Consider the following 23605-nt stretch of genomic DNA (forward strand, 5'->3'; position numbering starts at 1 on the left):
TCTTGAAACTTGTTAAATTACAAATAAAAAATCAAAAATCTTGAATTTTGCTAACATCGATTGTCTTTTAAATACAGTGAATCACCACCACACAGAACTGATTTGGATTTTAAGGGGGTAGTGTCACAAAATCCAAAAATTTAGGAACGCCTTGAAAAAATTTTTTAATCTAACAATTATACGTAGAATAACATATTAAAATTTCAGACACCCTAGCTTCACCGTTTTCTACAAATGAGTGATCTATTCTACACGTACTCTTATCGGAAAAAGAGTATATTACAGATTGCAATTAAAAAAAATTTCAGACTCTGCTGAAATTGAAATATATTGTTAAATAGTATGTTTTAAACATTATATTTTAAGAACAGCACCCGTAGCTTCACCGTTGTTTAGTTATAACAAATTTAAAGTGTGTATTCAAAGATCTGTGAAGATGTTGCAACAGAGATTTCACCACCAACTCAATGTTGACGTACAATATAACCTCCGAACGTATCTATACTTATACGTATAAATGTACAGAGGGTTTTCGCCTCTTGCAGCGTTGCCACATTTGTTTTAACTTGTCTATTTTGGAGCACATAACGTATTTCAGAACACGCATTGACTATATATTGTGACACCACCTCTTAAGTCGTAATGACGATGTTATTATTCCAAATTGGAGTCATTTTCATCAAATGCTAAGTATAAATAATCAATCAGCCTCCATCGTTGGATTTTGTCCTCTACTTCCGCACTCGCCTACTTCTCCAAGCGTAATTTTTAGAGCAGAAAGTTTTGTGACATCAAGTGAACGTAATGTCAAAAAATACAGCGTTTTAACAGCCGGTATGACCATATATTTCATAGCCAAATTAATTCAAATGCAACTATTTCATTATTTTCCAAAATTAATACTCCGAATTGAGACGTTTCATTTACAAGAAAATTGGCTTCGTTGTTTAGGGCAATATTTATCTGGCAGTGGTATAGAAAATGTATTAGAACAAACAGATGTTTATGGGAAAAATACAATTAAATCGATATTTAATGGCTTACACTATAATAGAGAGATAAGGGTACACAAGCTTTTTTACGAAAGTGTAAGAGCACTCCAGATTTATGAATATTTAAAATTTTGTAACAATAGCTACCTTTTGGAATTTCTTTCTATACCACAATTCAATGCGTTTCAAGAATCTGTTATTTATCGTGACTACCCTGTTGTTGCGGTCCAATAAAAACCAATAAAATTTTACAATGGGATTTTTCTATTAGTTTCTTATCGGTATTTGCACCCGTAAATCCAAATAAAATCCGAAATGGTTAAAAATAGATTTTCAATATCATTTATTATAACTAGGACATGATTGAACAAAAATAAATTGACAAATTTATGTCATACCATCCGGATGGTAACATCAAAACGGGGGGATTAGAGTATTTTATATGTAAATTGAAAGAAAAGTTAGTTATTAATTTTTATTAGAATTTTGTAAAAAATACTTTAGTCCCCCCGTTTTGGTGTTACCATCCGGATGGTATGACATAAATTTGTCAATTTATTTTTGTTCAATCATGTCCTAGTTATAATAAATGATATAGAAAATCTATTTTTGACCATTTCGGATTTTATTTGGATTTACGGGTGCAAATACCGATAACAAACCAATAGAAAAATCCTATGGTAAAATCAATGAATTTTTTATTGGTTTTTATTGGACCGCAACAATAGGGTATATTAAAGTTCATACAATATTTGATGAAATAGGAGAAAAAGCCGTTAATTTTTTTACAGATTTTCAAAACTTCTATTAAAAATCAAAATTTTTTAATTTTTTAATAATGTTTGTGAAATGGTCGAAGTATTATTTGATTCTATAAAAGCAGACAGAACAGGGAATTTCAATTTACAGTCAACTTCCACTAGACGAATGCTACCATATTTTTCTATTTTAAATCATCTCCTCTAGACTAGAGGTGTTTCTTTATATCTCCAGGACATGACGCATTACCGAATACTGTTAAAAATGATCTCGAACTAGGTATGACATGAGTGAAAAGAAAAGACGGCGTTTTTTATGCAGTTGGTGACGATATAGCTTTAGAACAGTCACAAAATCGGTCAACAGCTGTATCTAGTGGCATGGTCTCGGCATTACGCAAAACGAAAAAGCAATGCAAAAATGGATTTTACTGTATCCCATTAAAAGTGCTATGCATGAATCATTAATTTGTTGTCGTGACATGCAAAGCGATGCTGCAAATAATATTGATTCATTCAGTCACGATGAATAGAATAAATATCAGATGAACAAAGATGAGGAAGATGTAACGAACATTATTAATTCATTAAGGTCAAAGTTTACTTTTAATAACAATGATGACTCACATCGCTTGCAAAATATGTACATGACAAAATCACTTCCATATTTATTAACATTAAAAGCTAATGGAGAAAAATTGTTACAAAATTTTATAAATGAATGTTTCATGGACAAAAAAAAGTGGTTTCGATCGCCTTTCAAAGGTAATAGTGAAAAATTTAAATTATTCTAAGAAATCTAAAACTGTTATCAAATATGATTAAAAAGTTCAAAATACTGAAGAACTCGTAAATTTAACAGAATATGTTGGGCTTTTAATTCAAAAAGATGTTAACATCACAGAGGTGGCCACGTATGATCTACTTGACTATCCCAAAGATCTTGCAGATGCTGGCGGTTTCTTAAAAAAATCAAAAAAGTCTGATCTTATGGATGAAATAGAAAAACTGAATGTGCTCGAAATATTGCTACAGTAAATTCATCTTTCAATTCTGAAATACACATTTTTCATGGGACGATAATTGTCCTAAATGGTATTTCTCGGGAACTACAACGTTTAAAGCTTTGGAGTTAGTTGAAGAGCTCTTTCCCAACGTTTCCTGGTATAAAATCGAAGACGTTGGTGTCTAAATCACCTTTTTTTTTTTTGCAGACTGAGTACTTATAGTGATCTAAGGTGGAGAGGTCGGTTTGTGATGCTTGCCCGTTGGAAACTGTCCCGTTATCTCACTTTTACTATTTTTTTTTCATAGCTGTTAGGTTCTCCCAGCACAGACCTTGGAGAGGATCAACGATTCTTGGTTGAATGCTTAAAGTCGAGAGGATAATATAGGGTCGGCGGTCACCGGGGTTCCCAGCCTTGCGACGAACAACTCTGCTCGTAACGTCTGCCAGTGAATGACTGATTTGGTTTAATAGTAGCCGGCTTTACAGTCTTTTAGTTGACGAATCGTCTCTGGAAATCATAGTAAAAATGTATTTGTTGGCAAGGTAATTTAAACTTAGGTGGCCCTTAAAAGAACTGATGAGATTGATGGTTAAGTAAGGAACGTAAATACTTATAATGGCCTTGAAAAGGGCCAGTGGTGAAACTTGCAGCTATTCCTTATTATTATTCTTGATGATGGAGAGCCAGCTGCGGGTAGCTTGACTCTTATCCTTTGAGTCTCTGTGTACGGAGACCGTACAGGAGGGAAGTAAGCCACTGACCAAAGAATATCTCGTCTTCAGGTCGTTCCCCGGATAACCAACCGTTCATCGTTAGTCATGAAAGTGGGCCTGGAGAATACCTTCTCTGTAGGTATGCCGTAGGGACGACCACTAAGAAGGAGGCCATCGTGGCTGCCCGTACTCTTCAGGGCTGTCTTCCCTGGCTCGCATTTGAAGTAGAAAATTTTCTGACGGCACCAGGTCGGATAGTTGAACGACCACAAAGCTCTGAAGTGCTGGAGCAGCTTGTGCCCTGGACACGTCTCCTGGTAATTCCATTGGAGACGTTGATGTTTAGAACGCCTATTTTTCCGTGGCACTCGGTTATTTTGGCGATCCGGGGTAAAACCCGATTTATTCCACTTGTCCATGAAAGAAGAGTGTCATCGGTAGTCGCAATGCCCAGCTGCACGATGTACTACTCTGTTTATGGTGTAGTGCCGATGATCGACTACGATAATCGACAACTCGATGGGGCATCTTATAACCACTCTACACTATCTTTAATTGCGGGTGGCTTCAATTTTACCTCGACGCCACCAAGCGGATCCTACTGAACTTAAGTGCAAAGCTAGCTTATTTTAGCGAAACTTTGAGCTTATTTATCGCTATTGTTATTAAATTTTCCAAGAAAAAAACTACTCGAAAATTTTTTCGGAATCATCAAGAATCAGTATGCAAAATTTTAGCAAAATCGGTTCAGTAGTTTTGGCGGTTAGCGATTACAACAGTTTTAGCGACTTTGCTTTATATATTAGTAAAATGAAACGAGGAAGGAAGACACCCAAAATTCTGCTCCAATCTTAGTAACAGAAAGTAATCCATCTGATACCTGCACCGTGATTAAAAGCTTAAAAACATTCAATTTTTGTATTGAATGTTAAATATTAAAAAAATTACTGGCCCTTTATCTAATGAGTAGGTTATATTTACATGTACCAACTCCTGCTATATACAGTTCTTAGCACGATTATAACTTTTTTAAAATTATTTTTCTTTATTGTAGTCTTTTTTCATACTCATATTTATCGATCTCTAATATATAAAAATTGAGCAATTTAGTTTAGTTTGACTTTGGCGCTTTTCATCCCCATGCCTTCACGAGCACCGCCACACGGCAGAATATTCCTCATACCCATTTCATAGTTAAAACCCATAAGAAAAAATAACTTTTAGAAGGCTCTAATGCTGCGTAGAAAACATAACTAGTGGATAACAACTGATACGTGACGTCTCATAAAAACAGTTCAAAAATATTAATAATTGCATGAACAACTTCATTTTAACAGCCATCTAAATGCGTGCTCTTTTAGTTCTATATGCAAATTATTACTCCACTAGAAGCTGTATTATAAGTTTTACTTAAAATTATATATTTGGTTGATTTTAGACAAGTCACCAATTGTTACAGGAGGAATTTTAAAAATAATTAGAATATGTTTTGACATAAACTTTTTCATAGTCTAATTCATTGAAATATATATAGGCACAATAATCATAATCATTGTTATCATCGCAAATGGATGAATGTCATCCAATATATTTAATTAAAAATTATATTCTAAATAATCAGATTCCAATGGTTGGACAAGGTGATTTTACTACTTTTTTTTTGCTTTAGATAAAAAAGAATTCACAACTGTTTTATTGATTTCTTTGATGCCTTAAAATACCTGTTCATGTATGACCATATAGTACATGGTTGCACCTACTGCGTCAATCGCATAAGACTTTTCAAGTATTTAAATAACTATAAGATTCACGTGTATTTTTTAATTGTAATTTCAATTGAATTCCAGTTGAAATTAGTTAAGGTTTTCCAAGTGTCTGTAATAGATATTTTTATACAAAATGTAGAAATTATCAAATTGAGTTGGTTTATATAAGTTTACACTGAATTATGTATTAGACATTGTAAGATTTTCTAAAGGCCATGAATAAAATTGAATTCAACTTTTCCTCTTAGAAAAAAAATGTATAAAATAAAAAACTGCATCAACTGAATTCATCTGATCAATAATACGTTTCATTTATAGTAAACAATGAAACAACTATTTTAAAACATGAATTCAAGATGCAAATGTGTTACAAGATTAACTATTGTACAATCATTAATTCAGGCATCAAAATAACATTGCATTAACTAAGTTGATGCTTAATACGAATGTGTTGGTGTTGATGGCTTAAAAAATTAAAAACACTAGTTTTTTAAATCAAACCGTATCTCACACAACTATAGGAATATGAATGTTTGATACAATAAAATCTCTGTTTTTTAAAAATAATAATTTTTTTTAAATTATACCTTCTTTGGAATTCAGTAATTTTTTGTAATTTAATACCTTATCAATTAATAGCTTGAATTGAAAAATAACAACAAATTGGCAGCAAATCCTTATAATTTCTCATGAAACAATTTTTTCTTTCATGTTCAGTCTTCTCTTTACTTGTGCACAATCTGTCATCCAGCCTGTCAAAAAACTGTCACAAACAATAAGTTTATCAAACGTAACATTTTTAAAAATGTGGCTAGAATTTTAAAGCCACTAGTGAATGAACATTTGAAGAAAAATCGTTGTTTTTCTATACTTTCAATTAGTTAACTTGAATTTTATGGGGCATATTACATACTGCATGAAAAATTACAATTTCTATGAATAAAAATTTAATATTTGTAACAATAAAATAAGAATACTACACAAATATATGTACACAAAATAATTTAATCCGAGTGAAGAATGACGTTACATTATTTTTTTATTCAAAAAACTTTTACAGCTGCTGATTCCAATCTTCAATAACGGTGACAGAGTTCGGATGTGACTGTCAATTCACCTAGGAGGGCTCACGGGGGCTTCTCATTTTAATGGGTACGTTTTTTTTTGTGGTCGGTCACTCTATGCCACTCCTCAAGGAACTACACCTATAGGCCCATATTCAGTCGTACAGCTACAATTCATACTTCAGGAACTAGACCAACCGACCGTCCACACGAAAAACGAAACCAATATGTACCACGACTACGAGTAATGTGAATTGTGACAGTAAAACTCACAGGTAATCACGGTTTATTGAAAATCGGAATCAGGCATTAGACCCCAACTCCAAAGAGTTTGCATTTGCATTTGCAAATTGCACGCAAATTCGAAAATGCGATAAGAAAATAAGCGAATGAGAAAATAAGGGAAAAATAAGGATTAAAGAAATAATGGGAGCAAGAGGAGTATACAGCGGGAATGATTGGAGAACCGTATTTAAGTACTGTACTTTCTTAAAAATACTGCGCCAAGAGCCCCGATTGACATTTTCAAAAAAGTGTAGTATCTTATTGCCTTTCTGTCAAGAATGTGATCGAAGCCAAAGGCTTATCCAAAGGCTTATCCAAAGTCTATGGCCTGGCCAGGCAAGCCTTTCATCGATGCCCGGACCTGGGGAGGCTGAAATCCTGAATTGTAGAGTTTATCACACGGTGTAATGAGTTTTACCCGCGGTGCAAGATAAGACAGGTGATTCAATATCGGAACTTTTTCCCTAGATCGTATATATAGCTATACGATCTGGGAAGAATGTTCCGTCGAGCAGACAGCACAGCAGTAAAAGGGCATTGCCAAAGACGCGCGAAAATTAAAAATTGTAATATTATAACACAAGTGCCTATCACCCAATGACCCGGGGCGCTAACTGGCCTCTCTATTAAATAATAAACTATTAATTATTCACACAAGCAACTATCACCCGATGTCCCGGGGCGCTTACTGGTCACTTTATTAAATAATAAAGTATTAATTAATAACCCAAGGGCCTATCACCAAGTGACCCAGGTCGCTTACTGGTCGCTTTATTAAACGATATATATTATTAATTTATAGCACAAACACCTGTCACCCGATGACCCAGGGCGCTTACTGGCCTCTCTCTTAAATAATAAAATATTAATTAACAGCACAAGCACCTATCTGATGACCGTTGTGTTATTAATTAATAATACATATCGTTTAATAAAGCGACCAGTAAGCGCCCCAGGTCATCGGGTGATAGGCGCTTGAGCTATTAATTAATACTTTATTATTTTATAAAGCGACCAGTAAGCGCCCCGGGATATCGGGTGATAGGCGCTTGTCCCATTAATTAATATTTTATTATTTAATACAGAGGCCAGTGAGCGCTCTGGGTCATCGGGTGACAGGCGCTTGTGCTATGAATTAACAATATATATCGTTTAATAAAGCGACCAGTGAGCGCCCCAGGTCATTGGGCACTTGTGTTATAATATTACAATTTTTAATTTTCGCGCGTCTTTGGCAATGCCCTTTTACTGCTGTGCTGTCTGCTCGACGGAACATATAGCTATATATACGATCTAGGGAAAAAGTTCCATTTTTGAATCCGCCTAACCCAACGCTGGTGCTTACACGGAACGCATCCCCTTTCTATCGCTCTATTAGCATCAGTGCCACCATCCGCTTCAACTGCAATGATCAAGATAAAGCGAATTGCTGTACAATTAGTAAACAGCCAAAGAGATACTAAAATCAGCATGACTATAGACTGAGCGACAAAGTTGGCACTGTTGGAAGCAGTGCTCTCCCTATCCCAAGTTAAGACGTCGTTAAAGACGTCTCTAAAGATGTCATTAATGACGTCACCAAAGTCTCCGTATATTTAAACTTGCCGCCAAGTGAATGTCTAAGGCTGTAGTGCTGTACCGCGCGCTTCTAGGTCTTTATATTAGACAACTCAAAGTGGTTAAAAATAAATTAATACACAGTCAATAGTGCATTGACTACACTAATTCATTAAAGTATCCTCGCTTTTCTTTCTCCATGGGCTCTGCTGTCGCTTATGCTTATCACCTCTAATAACTGATAACTTGCACACTGCAAATGTTGAATAGGCATTCTTAGCTTCTTTTAAAAGTGGGCTTTTGACCATATTTTGTAATCACATATGTAGTTTCATCTGTATTTACACTTGTAAAGTCGCTTGGAATTCTACTTGGAATTCCACATGGGATTTTGGATTGGAAACTTCAAGAGTCATTCCAAGTGGAATTACAAATGACCACAAAAGATACATTTTTTCCTTTTTTAAAATAGTTAAAATTAAAATTTCAAGCATTGTAACGGCCATATTAGGTGTTATCATCCATATAGTAACACCAAATCAGAGGGGTTCAAGTATTTGTTCTCAGATTTCGAAAAAATAGATTTTTTCATTTTTCGACAAATTTTCTTGAAATGACTTGAACCCCTCTGCTTTGGTGTTACTATATGGATGACAACCTATAATGAGACCATTAAACCGCTTGAAATTTCAATTTCAATTATTTTAAAAAGGAAAAAATGTACCTTTAGTGGTCATTGGTAATTCCACTTGGAATGACACTTGGAGTTTCCAATCCAAAATCCCATGTGGAATTCCAAGTAGAATTCCAAGTGACTTTACAAGTGTAAATACAGATAGAATTACATATGTGATTACAAAATATCAATCAGAAGGGCAGCCCTGGTGACCTTTGAGTATTAGCGTTGGGTTAGACGGATTCAATATCAGAACTTTTTCCCTAGATCGTATATATAGCTATATGATCTAGGAAGAATGTTCCGTCGAGCAGACAGCACAGCAGTGAAGGGGCATTGCTAAAGACGCGCGAAAATTAAAAATTATAATATTATAACACAAGTGCCTATCACCCCATGACCTCTCTATTAAATAATAAAGTATTAATTATTAATACAAGCGCCTATCACCTGATGACCGTTGTGCTATTAATTAATAATATATATCGTTTAATAAAGCGACCAGTAAGCACCCCAGGTCATCGGGTGATAGGCGCTTGTGTTAATGATTAATACTTTATTATTTAACAGAGTGGCCCGTAAGCACCCTGGGTCATCGGGTAATAGGCGCTTGTGTTAATAATTAATACTTTATAATTTAATAGAGAGGCCAGTTAGCGCCCCGGGTCATTAGGTGATAGGCGCACTTGTGTTATTAATATTACAATTTTTAATTTCCGCGTGTCTTTGGCAATGCCCCTTCACTGCTGTGCTGTCTGCTCGACGGAATATTTTTCCTAGATCATATAGCTATATATACGATCTAGGGAAAAAGTTCCGATATTGAATCCACCTAACCCAACGCTGGTAAGCACTGGCCGTTGAATCTAAGTATTTAGATAATGTGTAGGTAACTTATTAGTGTAAGAGAGATAACACGTCATACTTTACCCTTTGCACTTGAATATAATCTAGGATACCGATATATTTGAAGATTAACTGCTGCAGCTTACGGAACGTACCCAGGTTGTATGAAAGGAACTAGGGGACTAAGACTAAAAAGTCTAAAAGTCATGGATTAGCTCCACCATTTTCAAGACTAACGAGAGTTATAACAAGGAATCAGAATAGCAACAAGGAATAGAACATAAAATAAGGTATACATAAATATATTTTTATAGATTTAAGTATAAACTTTGTACAGTGCAAATGATTTTTAATAAAAGTAATATAATAATGAACGATGAGTTTTCATTCATGACCATTTAAATTCGATACTTCTAACAAAGTACCGATACTTTTCAAGGTATCGATACTCAATACCATTACTTTTTGTGAGCATCGCATATCCCTATAATTGATCTTTGTTAACAAACTAACGGTTATAGAAAAAAAAAGGCTAAAGGCTAAAGCCAAACTATTTAGTAGAATAAAGAAACGCATAAAGGCAACTCGGAAACTGTCATGTAAACAGCTCGTCTGTCTCGAGCAGTACAAGTTACTTATATATCAAGCAAGAGCGCAGCTGCGTCGGCGTGACAGATATATGTAAGATACCTAACGCATGGCGTAGCTATAGCTATAGCGTCAGTGAGTCAGTCCAACTACAGCGTCACTGTTTACTACCCTCGATCACCATCCCAGACATTGCATTGACGACGAGGATAAAGTGAACGACTATGCGTGACATTCGTGATTAAGCACAGGAGCGAAATGTTAACCTTCAAGGGCAAAGAATTGAAGGATCTCTCTCGTGCGGAATGGGAAAAATTCGCGGAAGATGTGTTGGCACAGAAGGAAGAAGTACAGAGCAGAGAAGAGGAGCTTAGGAAGAAAAATGCAGAGCTTGAAGCCGCTAAGAAACGTCTAGATCTGTCGACGCCCACACCAGTTGTCAACACTGGGGTTAAGGGAACCATCGGTGTAGCATAGCCGAGTATTCGTTGGACTACGACTGGTCGTGTTGGATGGAAAGGTCATAGAACTGTACTTCTTAGCCAACGAGGCATCGGAGAACAAAGTAGTGCCTTTGTTCCTCACGTTACTAAGCAAAGAGGCTTATAGCCTGTTGCGGAACTTGTGTGCGCCTCAGTTGCCATCAACTAAATCATACCAAGAATTGACTAACATCATGCGGAATCACCTGCAACCGGCGACCAGCGTCATAATGGAGTATTTTACATTGAAAGAGTGCAAACAGACGCTAGATGAAGAAGTCAAGAACTACGTTGTACGGATAAAAGAGACCTCAAAGCACTGCGATTTTGGCACTGCATGGTCTCGAGTGCAGTTTGCGTGATCAATTTGTGTGGGGATTGACAGTCAAGCCTTAAAGAAAATACTTTTAAGAGAAAGTGATCTTTCGTTCCAGCGAGTGGTAGAACTAGCTCTCATTCTGGAAGCAGCCATCAGGGACACCGCATCGATGCAAACGCAACCAGTAGAGACCGTTAATTTTGTTGGGAACAAAAAGGGTCAAAGAAACAAGAAAGATCAGACTAAAAGCACGAAAAATCCTTGTTTTTGCTGTAAGCAGCCAGGCCACAGAGCTGTGGACTGCTGTTTCAGATCGTACAAGTGCAACCCTTGCGGGCGAACGGGTCATCTGCAGAAGACATGCAGAGGAGGTTCATCGGCATCTTCGCAAAATCAAGCGGCGGGCGGCAACAGCAGCACCGATCGGCAGCACTTCGTCGAAGAAGAGAAATTGGGTAAGGCTTTCGAGAAACTGTTCTCGCTGAGTGGTACCGAATATGTAAACAACGTACTCACTGCCCCTTTTCTTGTACAAGCGTCGATTGAAAACGAGCTGTGGAAATTCGAAATAGACACCGGGTCTCCAATCACGGCGATTTGAGAACACGTGTACCAAAAGAGGTAAGGACACCTCCAGCGACTCGAAACGCCGCGCCGCTTCAAAACATTCATCCAGAAGATTGTTCCGCGGGGAGTTCTAGAAATCGAGGCTAGTCTGAAGGGGAAAATAAAGCAAATTGCTTGCTCGTGAATAAAGCAATAGACTTGTTTGTGAACAGTGCTTTTGATTAATAACGTCAGTGCGTGAATCTAACCTATCAGTAAACGCGCTGCTGGTGGAGTTTAGTCCAGTTTTCGCGTAAAAACTGGGGACGTATAAAGGGTCAAAATTTTCACTAGAGTTAAAAACAGGAGCAAAGCTCGTTTTTGGTAAGCCGTGCACGGTTGCATTTGCATTGAAACCCAAATTAGAACAAGAAATCGACCGTTGGCACAAAGCAGGAATTATTGAGCCGGTTAAAGCGAGCGAGTGGGCAACTCCTGATGTGACCGCCTCAAAACAACATGGGTCGATTCGTGTACGTGGCGACTACAAATTAACGCTTAACCCGCAACTCATTGTCGACAGCCATCCGATTTCGCGGGCGTCTGACCTACTGGCCACGCTAGAAAAGGGCAGGCTGTTTTTCAAACTCGATTTAGCTCAAGCATACCAGCAAATGGAGCCATCAAAACAATTAACTACCCTATCGACACACAAGGGTCTGTATCAGTTTAACAGGCTCGGTTATGGAATAGCCTCCGGACCTGCCGTTTTCCAGCGCGAGATTGAAGAAATCCTGCAGGGTATAGAAGGCACGGTAATTTATTTTGATGACATCGTAGTCTCGGATAAATAAATTTCTGCTCACAATAAAAGTCTGCGCGAGGTTTTAACGCATTTCTGAGATAACGGATTGACCGTTAGAAATGAAAAATGCCGCTTTGCGCAGGAAAAATCCAGTTCTTAGGCTACGAATTAACGGAAAAAGGTATCGGCACCTCGAGCGAAAAAATAGAGCCTATCGTAAGCATGTAAGCTCCAACAAACGTGTCGGAGTTGCAGTCGTTGTTGGGAGCACTCAACTTCTTTTCAAGATTTATAAAAAACTACGCACAAATTGTAAGCCTACTATACCAGTTGTTACGAAAAGATGTTGAGTGACAGTGGTCACCGGAACATAACGAATTTTTTGAAAATGCAAAGAAGGCACTCATAACACGTGACGTTTTAGTCCATTATGACTCCGAGCGACCAATCAAAATTACATGCGATGCTTCTCCTAAGGGTTTAGGGGCTGTCTTGTTTCACGTGTTTGACAACGGCGAGCAAAAATCCATTGCCTACGCATCTAGAGTTCTAACACGTGCCAAAACTAATTACTCTCAATTGAATAAGTCCAGCAGACGCATTGTCGCGCATTGTAAGCGTCTTTAAAACTAAGCACAAAGAAGCCGTAACTGAAGAATAGACGTACTCAAACTTTGTGTGCGAAAACACTAAGTCAATTGATCGAACGCGCATCGAATCAGAAACAAAACAAGACTCCGTGCTCTGTACAGTGCGTGAATATGTGGTAACAAACTGGCCCGACATTGTACACGATGAATTACAACCATTTAAAATTAAACGATTGGAATTGTCGGTTGAAAATGGTTGCGTATTATGGGGCTACAGAGTAGTGATCCCATATGCAATGCGTAAAGACATTTTAGATGAATTGCATAGCGCACACCTGGGAATCGTCAAAATGAAGTCTCTGGCCAGATCGCTCGTATGGCGGCCAAAAATCGATGAAGATATCGAAAACGTTGTCAAGTCATGCTCCCTTTGTTTGGAGAACGGGAATAACCCACCGATATCTGTCTTACATTTGTGGCAATGTACTGCGGTGTAAACATAGACATATAAGAAATGTAGACTGCTTGTTCTTGTGTACGGTGCTGAAGCACGAGTAGAAAGAGAAACAACATCGAACGTGGATATCTGTCTTTCTCGCACATTGTCAAATGTGGGGGTCAGTAAATTAAAGCCAGCTGATGAAACCAGACTTGTGAAGTTGGCGCCCGTAAATATTAAATATTAATATTTTGCACCCATTCAGGGCTTAAACGATTCCTCCTTACTTGCGGATTTATCCTCCACTTGAATTTTTATTTGCGGATCAATAGTTTGCGAGATATTTGCAAAATAAAAAGTCGAAAATGGGCGCGGCGCTGAAGTATAAAAAACTTTGTTGTAAGTGCTAAATTGGGTTAAAATCTAATTCTACCTGTACGATTCGATTCCTCCTCATTTGCGGATTACGTAGGTATATAAATTAATGTAATTAAATGTCACAAAGTTTGTAAATAATGAATTTAATTATAGAGTGAGAGAATCTAGTAACTTTTGTCTAGTGACTTTTGGTCCAGTGCTCCGTTCCTGTTGTTCGGTACATGTCGTTGACTCCGTACCGCGGGTTCTACAAAATATTTATCTGGAGCCGTACCATACAACTTTTTTCAGCTTCGCGGGCCTATGTTATAACATAGGCCGATGTACAGAAAAATAGTTATATGGTACGGCCCCAGAATAGAAAACTTTAGTAGGTATTAATCTATTAATTATTAGTTATAAGTTATTCAGCTTTTGGATCAATACACACACACACACACACACATTTTTCGATGACTATGCAATCTAGTGTAAGCCCATTTAATAAACATTTTTTTAAATTAAGTACTTGTAAATTTATTACTGGGGCTGTGTTTACATAGGCTCCATTTGTAGTCTGTTAAGGTCACGTGATCATTTATGATAAGTGCGAGTGAGACGGTGACATCATGCTGTCTCCCTCGCACTTATGATAAATGATCACGTGACCTTAACAGACTTAATAACAGAGCCTTAGGCGAACACAGCCTGTGTCACTTTTATCCGTTTCCACTGGTCGGTAACTTGATCTTCAATTCGCCTGATTAATCATTTAAGCGCGAAATTTGAATGCTTGAGCTGTTTTCTAAAACTTGCCCAAACAAAATTATTACTCGTGTGCTTAGCTGTGGCTTGTCTTGTGATGATTATAGCTGTACTGCTACTTTTTAGTTGTGTTGTTATTTGTTTCTTGAATAACAACAAATATTAAAATTTTGCGCGTAATGAATAAATATCAGTCCACAGTGTTTGCCACAATAGATTCCAGATATTAGATTCTTAAGATGAAAAATCTGTACCTATTGACAAATAAATTTTTCCTTAAGTTTGAAGTATGCAATGTATGTGTGTGTGTGGATTGACCCAAAAGCTGAATAACTTATAGCTAATAGTTAATAGATTAATACCTACTAAAGTTTTCTATTCTGATAAATATTTTGTAGAACCCGCGGTACAGAGTAAACGACATGTACCGAACAACAGGAACGGAGCACTGGACCAAAAGTCACTAGACAAAAGTTACTAGATTCTCTCACTCTATAATTAAATTCATTATTTACAAACTTTGTGACATTTAATTACATTAATTTATATACTTACGTAATCCGCAAATGAGAAGGAATCGAATCGTACAGGTAGAATTGGATTTTAACCCAATTTAGCACTTACAACAAAGTTTTTTATACTTCAGCGCCGCGCCCATTTTCGACTTTTTATTTTGCAAATATCTCGCAAACTATTGATCCGCAAATAAAAATTCAAGTGGAGGATAAATCCGCAAGTAAGGAGGAATCGTTGAAGCCCTGAATGGGTGCAAAATATTAATATTTAATATTTACGGGCGCCAACTTCACAAGTCTGATGAAACCTCCCCATCGTTGGCAACGTGCGAAAGAGACAGATGTACACGTTCGATATTGTGTCTCTTTCTACTTGTGCTTTAGCCTTGACCTCCAGACCCTCCAGTGGGTTTGTAATACGTCTCTGACTTGGGCGCAGCCTGACCTGACTTGGCACGACTTTTGCCCAGTAATCGCCCACTTTCGTCTGCAGATCAGTATAATTCAGAGACGTCTATATATATATATATATACAAATATATTATGATGTGCGCGCACGCAGCACACACATGAATATATATTCAAACTAATATACTTGTATACATCCAATATTAGGCGATTACTGGGCGAAAGTCATGCCTAGCCAGGCCAAGCTGCGCCCAAGTCAGCACCGTATTTTACAACCCCACCTGCGGCCAGGCTTGGTCTTAGAGCATGTATACCTAGAGGCAGCATCGTATATACTGGTTGCGTTGCGAGACCAAGTGCAAGAGAGAGTCTAAGTTCCAGTACATCCTGTCTCTTTTGCACACGCTTCGTGATTGGTCGCCAAAAATCCGTATATATAGTATAATTAGGCTGGAGTGGACGCGACAAAAATGTTTAAGAAGCGTGTGCAAGAGAGACAGGATGTACTGGAACTCGGACTCTCTCTTTCGCACCTGGTCTCGCAACCAGCATATACGATATTGCCTCCAGGTACACACATATTTATATGCTCTAAGAGCTTAGTTGCTTCATTGATTTGGACCATGCGTTTAAGCTGGGCTGCCCACTTTCAGTTTCTACTTACTCGCGATTAGGCAATTTTCGCAGGTGGCCGTGAGGCAGGGTTGGGAAATCTATGTATAGATGTTTGTTTGGGCTGATGTATACATATATGATGTATACTTGAGATATACTTCGTCATTCCCTGTCGTCGTCTTGTTGTTGTGGACAAAACACATGTTTCTTAAATAAATACTGTGATTTATATGAATCAAAACTGCCATAAACAAACCAGAAGCGAAAGTAACTGTTAACATAAGTTTTGCATGATACTTTATAGTAAGCCTTAAAGTGTGAGTGTGTGTCAAACATGTCATTAGAGGACTTTGTTTATATGATTTCTGGCAAAATTGGTGGATAATACTGCAAAAATGTAGTTATTTCTTTTATTTAAATAATATTTGCACGCGTAGTGAGTGTTTTCTTTACTGGTTATTGTCACCTACATAAATCAAGTTTTTTATTGGGTGTAATCCGCAATCGCCGCCAGCAGTTATACATATGTACGACGTGACAACGTTGCGTGGTTGGGGGCGCTACTGTCGATTTACTGGTGATGTGATCCGCAATCTCACCAGCAGTAAAGCAGACGACGTCGGTCTACTTGCTCTTTTTCGTGACATTTTCTCATATATGTATATAAACAAAGCAAAGCAGACGATAGAATGTCGGAAAATGTCACGAAAAAGAGCAAGTAGACCGACGTCGTCTGCTTTACTGCTGGTGAGATTGCGGATCACATCACCAGTAAATCGACAGTAGCGCCCCCAACCACGCAACGTTGTCACGTCGTACATATGTAACTGCTGGCGGCGATTGCGGATTACACCCATAGTAAAATAAGGTTAGGGGTCATGTTTTGAAAAGCTACCCATGATTTTTTTGCTACAATAAGAACTTTTGCTTTTCCTCAGTAAGTTCTTAACAGGAGAGCAATGTACATTACCATTAGTGATTGTTGGCGCCACTGAGTTTTTTTTATTTATCAAAGTACAGACCATTAGCAATATGCAATTTAGTATGCATATTACTTGATGACATTTATTTTTAATGGGACACTCTACACAGATTTATGTTTACATTTGCAAGTCATTGATGTATTATTCATTATTACTTTTTCAATAAAAATATTTTTAAGCAGCTCACACCAGTATACTGCACACACAATCATTTTGAGCCTATGAAGTCAGATCAAACACCTTATCATTAAATCCGATTTTAGTCAGCTTAAGCACTTTCATTATCTGTAATGATTTTTATACATAATCATGTTTGGGAGCCCTGTACAATGTAACATCAACAAAGTGTATGATAATTTCCTCACAAACTACTACTATTTTAGGTTCAAAATGATGCAACCATCTCAACATTCATTTGTTGATCTTGTCAACAGTCAGAGTGGTGAAACAGAAGCTGTGTGTATATTGTAAACAAATTTTTCGTACTGCACCTCAGGACCAGCCAGCACTGAAGTGTCATACATACAGTTCTAAAGTTTAATTTATATAATCATGCAAAAATAATGTAGTCATTATTTTTTTATGTTAAAAGTAAATATTCTATTAGATTGTCCAGACCGAAAAATGATGAACTTCTGTCGACTGATGTTGCTGACCCTTTAGAGGTAATTATAATTATAATAGTATTGTCATTTTTAGAATATTTTCCTTACAATAAGTGTAGACCTTACCCTCGACCTTACCTAAAGTAAGATTAGTTCTACAATGATAAGTAAAATTTAACATCTTTATATTTGTAATATAATCCATGCATTTGGTGACGACATATTATTATATAGATATAAAGAAATACTCAGCTCTTTTTTTGTTTCTACTTTACAATTTTGTCTTTTGGGTCTCATTCTCAACAGTTATACAGCTAGGTCTGTTTTCTTTGTAAGTTAATATTGACAGTATTTTACGTGCCTATAAAGTTTTGAATAACCTGGAACTTTAAACTCAATGGGTTGAGGGCTCTCGGCTTATGAGTTAATGATTATTTAATATATAACAGACCAAGCAGATTACTCAGCGTGTAAAGGGCCTTCCGATTTTAGTTAGTAAGATTTTGAATTAATTAACTAGATCTTTTTACTGACTAACTCAGCTTTTGCGCTAGAGGCCATGTTTTTAATAAATGAGATTGTTAATTAACGAACAAAGGCCTTTATTAACTAACTTAGTACGCCAGATGCTTCTTCATTTCAAATAATAAAATCGTTAATTAGTATGCAAGGGCCTTGAACCCAATAACTTATTGTGCTTGATGCTGCGTTTGTTTTTGGTAAATAATATTGATTAATAAAGGAAGGCTTGTAACCAAATAACTCAGCGTGCCACCAGCCCTTCTATTCAGATAAATAAAATTGTTTCTTACTAAACAAACGTCTTCAAACAAAGAACTCAACGATACGATATATAAATTCAGTTTTTTATTAACGGCATTTAAGTAATAAAAAAGCACATTTCACTACAGAAAATTCAGTGTAATGCAAGCCTTCGGTTTTTAATTAAATATTCATTTATAAATGAGCACCCTCAATTAAATAACTGGGTAGAGTCAGGGGCAATCTGATTTAAACATATGAGATTTTTAATTATGATACGAGAGCTCTCTAATCAAGTTACTTAAAGCTGTGACGGTAGTCTTTTTTTAGTAAATAATATTTATTTTTTCAACCCAATCACTCAGCGGGAGAGAGGCTTTTTCGATTCAAGTAATAAGATTGTTATTTAATAAGACACGGCCTACATCAAAATAACTAAGAGCGCTAGAGGTTTCTGATTTAGCAAATAATATAAGTAAGTAACAAACAAGTGCTTTTAACCAATTTACTTGGTATGTCAGAGGCATTCCAGATTCCAGCGTAATAAAATCATTAGGGAACTCAAGAGTTTTTTCAGAAGTATCCCGATTCCTTATAAAATTCGATAACGACCCCGATATTAGTCCGGGAGCCAGAGTATTTTTCGTAGCTGATGAGGATCCAAAAGGCTTTACCAAAATTATTTTTATGTATCTTGGTGCACTGAATTTGATTATATTATCGAAGGTGCTAGGCTGTACATATTAATACAATAACATAAACATTTTTTACAAATACATAAGAAGTGTCCATTTTTTTTAAATGAAATTTTTTTGACGTTCTTTGGCTTATTTTTGGAGACAGAATATTTTTAACATTTTTTCATTAAACCCTTTGTTTATGTATAGAAAATTGACGAAGTTTCGAAAAACAGGGTTTCACATTAATTTCGACCAGGCATTAATGCATATTTCTCAATCCAACAAGGTTTAAAAGTTTCACATGACATAGTAGTATAATAATGTGTAACTTGCTATATTCATGATTTGAATTGGATTTTTATTAAACAACCTCTTATCGTTGGACCTATGTATCAGCTATGTGTAACCACTTGTGCAGCCGCGCTCGTGGCCACCTGAAGAAATGACTTAATGTATGTAAACAAAGCCAAATCGTATTGCAGAGATATGAGCAGTCATTTAAATCAAATAAATTATCATTTATTAATTTTAGAACGATGAAATTGATACTTCTGCAAGGGAAAAAGTATGCTCAATAAAAAAAAGTATAATTTTTCTGAATCGTATCTTATAATGAAGACAAAAACAGAATTTTTTCTCTTTTTTGGAGGTTGTATGCTTTTACAGCTGAGCCGAATGAAATGTATATCACCTTAATGATGTAAGAAATGTCAAGAGATGACTCCCTGCATGTGCACGCATACCTTTTTTACATCATTAAGGTTATCTACATCTTATTCGGTTCAGATCTGAAAGCATGCAACCTCAAAAAAACAGAAAATTCAGTTTTTATCCAAATTACAAGATACGGTTGAGCAAAATTATACTTCCTTTGTGTTGAACATTCATTTTCCTTTATAGAAATATTAATTTCATCATTCTAATATTAATAAATAATAATTGATTTGATTTAAATGACTACTCCTATCTCTGCAATACGATTTGGCTATGTTTACATACATTAGGTCATTTCTGCAGGTGGCCACGAGGGCGGAGCACAGGCAGTTACATACAGCGGATTGAAGGCTATACGCAAGAGTTTATCATGTGTATTTACAAATAGATTAATTTAAACGTATTTTCGTTACTTGTACTTCTTATTCCTATATTTGAGTATGCACATTATCAAAATTGTCAGTTAAGATAAATTAACGTAATTCGGGATACTTTTACCGGTGCGAAATTATTATCCTCAGTTTTTAAAAGTTACATCCTAAAAGTATCCACAATCGATGTCAATCGTAAGCGCATATTTTTTTCTATCAATAAAAAAAATATTTATTTTTTCTTTATAAGTGTTTAAAAATAAATTTTTTAAGCTTATGTCTAATTTTGCTATAATGGGACACACTTAATTTGTGTTGAAGGAACTCGGGACATCGCTTGAGCTAATTCTGGACAAACGCTCAATTTCTATCTTAATTACATATAATCGATTCTATATATTGCCTTTACAGTGACTATTAATATAGATAAAGTAACTTTCTATAGATATATCAGTAAGGAATAGAGCATATAAGCCTACAAACTGATATTTAATCCCACAAACTGATAACGGTAGTTTGAAACGAAGAGCTTGTATATCCCCACTGACATTGAGTACTGTCCCGTTCTGAATCTAAATTATAATAATACGCATTCGAAAAATCTGAAATTCAACTTTTTAAACAGTTTTTATATTACAAATCTAAAAATTCTCTGCCATTGTATCGACGACAATCGTGCACGAAAAATTTGAGGTTATTTTTTAAATTCTCTGAATTTATGATATCTCGGATCGACACTACCATTAAACATTATTATTTGTGACATCTGTTACTTCAGTAAAATTAGAAACTATGAAAAAATGGTCACATTTTGTAGATTATTTGAAAACGTACCCGAAAAAAAAACGATTCAACTTGTACGGTAATGTGGAACATGTATGATTTCAACATTACATGGGAAATGTTTTTTTTTTTTTATTTTACACATCAACTCATACATTTTTTTGGTTGTTTTCCATTTAAAACGTCTTATCGAACGGAGAGAAATGTTTTAATTCAAATGATAATTCGTTTTTAACAACGTTTTTTACGCTGTCCCAAGTAACCTTACAAACATTTTGGGTCCCGAACTATCTGAATTTACCTTCGTACATTTAACATAAGCAAAAACTTAAAAACATTTTAAGCTACAACAATTTAGAAAATGCGTAAGTTTTGCAATAATAAATAAGCTACATATTTGATTGATCTGCAATTTATGCATTACATAATACGAAAAAACACTTGAAAGACGTATTAATTTACGGAAACTGTATTTTTTATCTCGATTTTTCTATCGCAATACAGAAACTTGTTTCACTGTTTACGTTTATTTTACAGTAAAATATAGCAACAGCAAATATTATAATTTTTTTATGATAATAAATTTTAAAAAACTTGTAAAAAATAATCATAGTAAATATCTATAAGAATAGATGTTGTCGTTTATTTGTTGAACTACAAACACGCTTATTTTCCTCCACTTATTCAGTTAAAGAAACTTTTATTTAGGTGATTACAGCTGCAAATATAGCTATAATTAATAGGTTAAATAATAGCTAATAATTTTTAACAGAGCCAGCTTAGAATTATTTATAAGAACTTTTGTAAGTTCCGTGCCACTTCTGACTATACTAGTCGATTGACCTCAATACCTCTTTGAACTATAAAAGTCAACTTATTTATGAATCACACTGGCACATATTGAAAACAGTTATTTCATTTAAAATATACATTAAAATAAAATTTAATGCAGTTGTCATTAATGAAATTACTCTTAAGTTCCATTAAACCATTTAAAATTTGACTTTCAGTACTTATGTAATTATCAAAATTACACCACGTATCTATAAAGTCTGTTTTAGCTCAATCGTTTAAGTGTCAGCCAACAACTCCGAAGTATCCAAGTTCAATTCTTTGTCACTGCAAATATTTTTAATCATTTTTAGTAAAGGACTATCAATAATCACAGAATTCTTAAACAATTTATATAAATAGACAGTAGTATGATTAACGAACTGAACCTATAGTGCAGTTAATAATCCAGAATACACTGTAAAATGTGTAAAAGTTTCAGATAAGCACCGATTTTACAAATTCTTGTTGGTGCGTATTCCTTACACCCCCTGGAATATTCATTCCCACTAACTTTTGCCTCAGGAGAAAAAATGAACCAATGGGGGTTATTTTAAGCACCCCCAAGCACCCCCAAAAGTGGCTCTTGTGTTAAAATTGAATAAATAGATATTTTGCCAGAAAAATCTGCTCTCGCAGGTTTTTTGGGTCGCTGATCATGAATCGGACGTCCAAATAAAGAAAAAACTTATCGTTTAAACCCCGCCACCACGTTGCATGAAGGTCCTTATTTTTCTTACCTACTAGAAACATTTTGAAGGCAAAATATTGATTCACAAAATTTTACGACAACAGCAACTTTTTGAGGTGCTTTAGGAGGCGGGGGGTGGCGGGGGTTGAACCATTATTTTTTTTTTTTTTTAGACTTCGGATTCATGATCAGCGACCCATAAAACCTAAGTACTGAAGCAGATATTCGTGGCAAAACATCGATTTATAAAACTTTACAACATCAATTTTTTGGGGTATTTTAGGGGAGAAAGGGGAGGGTTGAACCATCAGTTTTTTCTTTATTTGGTCGTCGGATCCATGATCAGTGACCCAAAAAACCTACTAGAGCAGATTTTTGTGGCAAAATATCTGTTTATTTAATTTTAACACAAGAGCTACTTTTGGGAGTGTCTAAAATCACCCCCATTCATTCATTTTTTCTCCTGAGGCGAAGGTTAGGGGGATGAATGTTCTAGGGGGGTTAAGGAATACGTACCAACAAAAATTTTTAAAATGAGTGCGTGTTTGCAACTTTTCCTCATTTTCCGGCTTATTTACTGCACTACTAAAAAATGTTGTTTTTGGCAACTATTGAAATCAGTAAAAATAATTTTTTCAAACGTCTTTTTTGAAAGAAATGCGTTTTTTACAGAATTTTCGAAGTAATCTTATCACTACAAAAAAATATATATGCCTAAGAGTAAAAAAAAAAAAACCAATTCGTATATATTTTTACACCTCCTGTGCATTTTCAAAACTATAGAAAATTTGTTTCTCTTACGTCCACATATGTATTTTATACCGGTTTTTAAGCCCACCATGGTCATCAGGCTTGCAAAACATGGAGTTTTCTGTCTATACGTATGTGAGCGTGTAAGTAGAAAATAAATAAATTTGTCTATTTTTACACCCTTTATGCTTCCTCAAAATCAGGTAGAATTAATTTTTTGTAGACGTACCATAAAATATGTATGTTGCTCAAGCCAACAAAAACCGCCAGGATTGTAAAACACGGATTATAATTATGTTCTATTTGTAGAGGGCACCAGAGATGTAAGAATAGATATGA

The 23605-nt window shown here is 35.7% G+C and overlaps 1 protein-coding gene across 2 annotated transcripts in view; it reads right to left on the reverse strand.

Moving 5' to 3' along the window:
* The window catches only part of Fur2 (furin-like protease 2), a 918757-nt gene extending 912269 nt beyond the window's left edge, over positions 1–6488 (reverse strand). The window contains exon 1 of one of the 2 annotated variants that reach the window (XM_089595005.1): positions 5864–6488. The gene's annotated coding sequence lies outside the window, so the exon portion shown is untranslated. Of the gene's footprint in view, positions 1–5826 lie in introns of both variants that reach the window. The other variant, XM_089595006.1, reaches the window with a different exon arrangement.
* Positions 6489–23605: the final 17117 nt, after the last annotated feature.

Source organism: Copidosoma floridanum, unplaced genomic scaffold (assembly GCF_036245765.1).
Source record: "Copidosoma floridanum isolate Cflo_tuat_1 unplaced genomic scaffold, Cflo_Japanese_pri ptg000022l, whole genome shotgun sequence".
Lineage (NCBI taxonomy): Eukaryota > Metazoa > Arthropoda > Insecta > Hymenoptera > Encyrtidae > Copidosoma > Copidosoma floridanum.